Source organism: Zingiber officinale, chromosome 7B, assembly GCF_018446385.1.
Source record: "Zingiber officinale cultivar Zhangliang chromosome 7B, Zo_v1.1, whole genome shotgun sequence".
NCBI lineage: Eukaryota > Viridiplantae > Streptophyta > Magnoliopsida > Zingiberales > Zingiberaceae > Zingiber > Zingiber officinale.
The window spans coordinates 64,486,825-64,492,031 of record NC_055999.1 but is presented as its reverse complement, the minus strand read 5'-3'; positions in this window follow the sequence as shown (position 1 = coordinate 64,492,031).

Sequence of the window (5,207 nt, the reverse complement as noted above, 5' to 3'; positions counted from 1 at the left end):
CGAAGAACTACCCGCAGATTTAAAAGGTCATTTTAATTAATCATGTCTATATATCTAACAAGACTATCCATAAAAGACTTGTAATGGAAGGATTGGTAATGAAAAGAAGTGTAACCAAAATTTGGTAATTAAGAGGTTGCAATGTATAGGAAATTTTTGATACTTACCTGTTTCTTTATTGTGCTGGTTTGAGAATGCCTCTTTTGAAATGCCTCCGAGCATTAAGTATAAGTTTTATTCGAGAAATCCTTACTCATCTCTTGAAATTAAACCTTGTCTTGATGAATCCTTCTGCAAATAATATCTAATATACTCCATATTTCAAAAGAATGAAAAATCCCGAGTGATTTTAGATAAGGAACTGTATAAAATTCTTGAGTTCCGAGCTGAGTGTAATACTCCGGGCAAATTTTAAATAAAGATTTTCATATGAATGGGCCTCCAGATGGAAAATGTGCCATATGCATAGAATTCCCCTTGAACCCTGGCTTCTGATCCAGCGTAAAATGTCAACCAATTTTGTGAACAAATCCATATAACTTCGTATTTACCATGCCAATATAATCCCGGCTGATTAGGCTTTGAAGTCTCCGGTTCCTCCATGAAGACCCGTCCGAGTTATTTCATGAGATTTCCCGATCTACTATGTTCTGTGATAGTTTAAAGTCATCAGTTCCTCCCATGAAAACCCGTCCGAGTTACTTCATGAGATTTCCCGATCAACTATGTTCTGTGATGGTTTAAAGTCTCCGGTTCCTCCCATGAAAATCCCGTCCGAGTTATTTCATGAGATTTCTCGATCTACTATGTTCTGTGATAGTTTAAAGTCTCCAGTTCCTCCCATGAAGACCCGTCCGAGTTACTTCATGAGATTTCCCGATCGACTATGTTCTGTGATGGTTTAAAGTCTCCGGTTCCTCCCATGAAGACCCGTCCGAGTTATTTCATGAGATTTCCCGATCTACTATGTTCTGTGATAGTTTAAAGTCTCCGGTTCTTCCCATGAAGACACGTCCGAGTTACTTCATGAGATTTCCCGATCGACTATGTTCTGTGATGGTTTAAAGTCTTCGGTTCCTCCCATTAAGACCCATCCAAGTTATTTCATGAGATTTCCCGATCGACTATGTTCTGTGATAGTTTAAAGTCTCTGGTTCCTCCCATGAATACCCCTCCGAGTTATTTCATGAGATTTCCCGATCGACTATGTTCTGTGATGGTTTAAAGTCTCCGGTTCCTCCCATGAAGACCCGTCCGAGTTACTTCATGAGATTTCCCGATCAACTATGTTCTGTGATAGTTTAAAGTCTCCGGTTCCTCCCATGAAGACTCGTTCGAGTTACTTCATGAGATTTCCCGATTGACTATGTTCTTTGATAGTTTAAAGTCTCCAGTTCCTCCCATGAAGACCCGTCCGAGTTACTTCATGAGATTTCAAGATCGACTATGTTCTGTGATGGTTTAAAGTCTCCGGTTCCTCCCATGAAGACCCGTCCGAGTTACTTCATGAGATTTCCCGATCGACTATGTTCTGTGATAGTTTAAAGTCTCCGGTTCCTCCCATGAAGACCCGTCCGAGTTATTTCACGAGATTTCCCGATCGACTATGTTCTGTGATGGTTTAAAGTCTCTGGTTCCTCCCATGAAGATCCGTCCGAGTTACTTCATGAGATTTCCCGATCGACTATGTTCTGTGATAGTTTAAAGTCTCCGGTTCCTCCCATGAAGACCCGTTCGAGTTATTTCATGAGATTTCCCGATCGACTATGTTCTGTGATGGTTTAAAGTCTCCAGTTCCTCCCATGAAGACCCGTCCGAGTTATTTCATGAGATTTCTCGATCTACTATGTTCTGTGATAGTTTAAAGTCTCCAGTTCCTTCCATGAAGACCCGTCCGAGTTATTTCATGAGATTTCCCGATCGACTATGTTCTGTGATAGTTTAAAGTCTCCGGTTCCTCCCATGAATACCCGTCCGAGTTATTTCATGAGATTTCTCGATCGACTATGTTCTGTGATGGTTTAAAGTCTCCGGTTCCTCCTATGAAGACCTGTCCGAGTTACTTCATGAGATTTCCCGATCGACTATGTTCTGTGATAGTTTAAAGTCTCCGGTTCCTCCCATGAAGACTCGTCTGAGTTACTTCATGAGATTTCCTGATCGACTATGTTCTGTGATAGTTTTAAGTCTCCGGTTCCTCCCATGAAGACCCGTCCGAGTTACTTCATGAGATTTCCCGATCGACTATATTTTGTGATGGTTTAAAGTCTCCGGTTCCTCCCATAAAGACCCGTCCGAGTTACTTCATGAGATTTCTCGATCGACTATGTTCTGTGATAGTTTAAAGTCTCCGGTTCCTCCCATGAAAACCCATCCGAGTTATTTCATGAGATTTCCCGATCGACTATGTTCTGTGATAGTTTAAAGTCTCCGGTTCCTCCCATGAATACTCGTCCGAGTTATTTCATGAGATTTCCCGATCGACTATGTTCTGTGATGATTTAAAGTCTCCGGTTCCTCCCATGAAGACCCATCTGAGTTACTTTATGAGATTTCCCGATCGACTATGTTCCATGTAAAATTAGGATTGCACTGACCTTATGATGATTTTTAAAATTTCTGGATTTCTCATAAGGGGGGGTCGAATAGGTTTTTAAGATTCCCCACTGTTGATTGCTCGAAAATAGATTATAAAAGTTCTGCCAATACTTGTCAATCTGTATGAGCCACATTTAGTTCCGTGGCGATATTTGTCTTGCATTGCTTTTATTGAAAGAAATGGAATACATGAACTATAAGAATACTTGTGTTCTTCTCATCGGGGACTTACTTCAGATATTTATGATTTGTTCCTTCTGATATATTCTTAAGTGTCTTGATCTGGTTAAGTCCGGTAAGGTTGTAAATGATTTGCACTCCAGGGACGTTCCAGAATTCTTCCATCAGTATCTTGGAGATAATACGAACCTGATGCAAGCTTTTCCCCATTGCGGTGCCAACTTACTAACATCTCCGACAGGTTTAATACGCTTCCATACTAAATCTCCTACTTGGAAAAATCTGGGGATGACCCTTTTGTTGTAATTTTGTCTCATTCGTTGTTGGTATGATACTAGACGAGCAGCAGCTTTATCTCTAATTTCCTTTATCAAATCCAGCTCCATGAGTCGCCGACCCTCATTGTCTGCATCATACAATTGTCTTCTATCAGATTCTATTCCCACCTCAATGGGAACTATCGCCTCTCCCCCATAGACTAATTGAAAGGGTGTGATTCCTGTAGCTTCTCAAGGTGTAGTACGATATGCCCAAAGAACGCTGGGTAATTCATCTACCCAGCTGCCTCCAACATGATCCAGTTTGGTTTTTAAACCCCTTATAATTTCTCTATTGGTTACTTCCGCTTGACCATTACTTTGCGGATAAGCCACAGAGGTAAAAGCTTGAGTAATACCATAACTTTTGCACCAAGTTAAAATTCTATCTCCTTGAAATTGTCTTCCATTATCAGAGACTAATTTATGAGGAATGTCAAATCTGCATATGATATTTTTCCACAGAAATTTAATAATTGCATCTTCAGTAATCTGGGCAAGTGGTTCTGCTTCTACCCATTTGGAAAAATAATCCACTGCTACCAATAAAAACCTTCTTTGTGCAGCTGCCATAGGAAATGGGCATACTATGTCCATGCCCCACTGATCAAAGGGACATGAGACTATAGAGGTTTTCAACAACTGTGTAGGATGATGCGAAATATTTTGATGTTTCTGGCAAGACATACAAGTTCTTACTAATTTGTTGGCGTCTTCGTGTAGAATAGGCCAAAAATATCCCGCTAATAAGATTTTACGGGCCAAGGATCTCCCTCCTATATGACTACCACATGAACCTTGATGAACTTCCTGTAAAATAAATTGTATATCTTCTGTACCAATACACTTGAGCAAAGGTCTAGAAAAAGCTCTTTTATATAACTGTTCCCCTACCATAGTGTACTGAGCAGCTCTCTTTTTAAATACCCTTGCCTGTTCTGTATTACTTGGAAGAATACCTTACTGTAAATACAATATGATTTGAGCCCTCCAGTCACCTTGAATTTCTGCTTCAGCCTGTCTCTCAATACAGGATATTAACAGAGTTTGTTCTACGGGTCGATCTAGACTCTATGGTACTATAGCAGAGGCCAACTTAGCCAATTCATCTGCTACTTGATTCTTAGATCGAGGAACCTTTTGAATATTTACTTCTTGAAACTGAGACTTCAACTTATCAAATGCCTCAGCATATAACCTGAGCCTGTCATTATTAATTTCAAAATTACCTGATAGTTGTTGGGCTGCCAATTGAGAATCAGAATAGATAAGGACTCGAGTCGCCCCTATATGTCGGGCGGCCTGCAATCCCGCTATCAAGGCTTCATATTCTGCTTCATTGTTAGTAGCTCTATAATTCAATCTGATAGAGAGTTGAAGTCTGTCTTCTCTCGGAGATATAAGAAGAACACCAATTCCGCTACCTTGTCTAGTGAGGAGTCATCTACATAAACTTTCCAAATGTTTTCTTCCTCAGGGCCCTGAACTTCTATAATGAAGTCTGCTAGAGCTTGTGCCTTGATGGCCAAGCGAGGTTGATATTGAATATCATATTCTCCAAGTTTAGTCGTCCATTTGATCAACCGACCTGATGCCTCTGGGTTGAGTAACACCCGTCCGAGAGTACTGTTGGTTAATACAATAATCTCATGTGCTAAGAAATATGGGCGCAACCTCCGAGCAGTCAAGACTAGTGCATAAGCCAATTTCTCTAGCGTAGTATATCTACACTCAGCTCCTTTCAATAAATGGCTAGAAAAATATACAGGTTGTTGTTCTTTTCCTTCTTGTCTGACTAATACAGAGCCTACAACATTTCATTAGCCGACAAATATACCCAAAGAGTCTCTCCTACTATAGGCTTAGCTAATACAGGGAGAGTAGACAAATAATCTTTCAACTCTTGGAAAGCCTTATCACATTCTTCATTCCACTGAAATTTATTGGCTTTTCTGAGTATTTTAAAGAAATGGAAACTACGATCGGCCGACCTGGAAATGAACCTAGACAAGGCTGTAATCCGGTCGGTCAATCTTTGAGCTTCTCTCATGTTGCGCGGCGGCTCCATGTTCTGAAGTGCCTTGACTTTGCTCGGGTTGATTTCTATTCCCC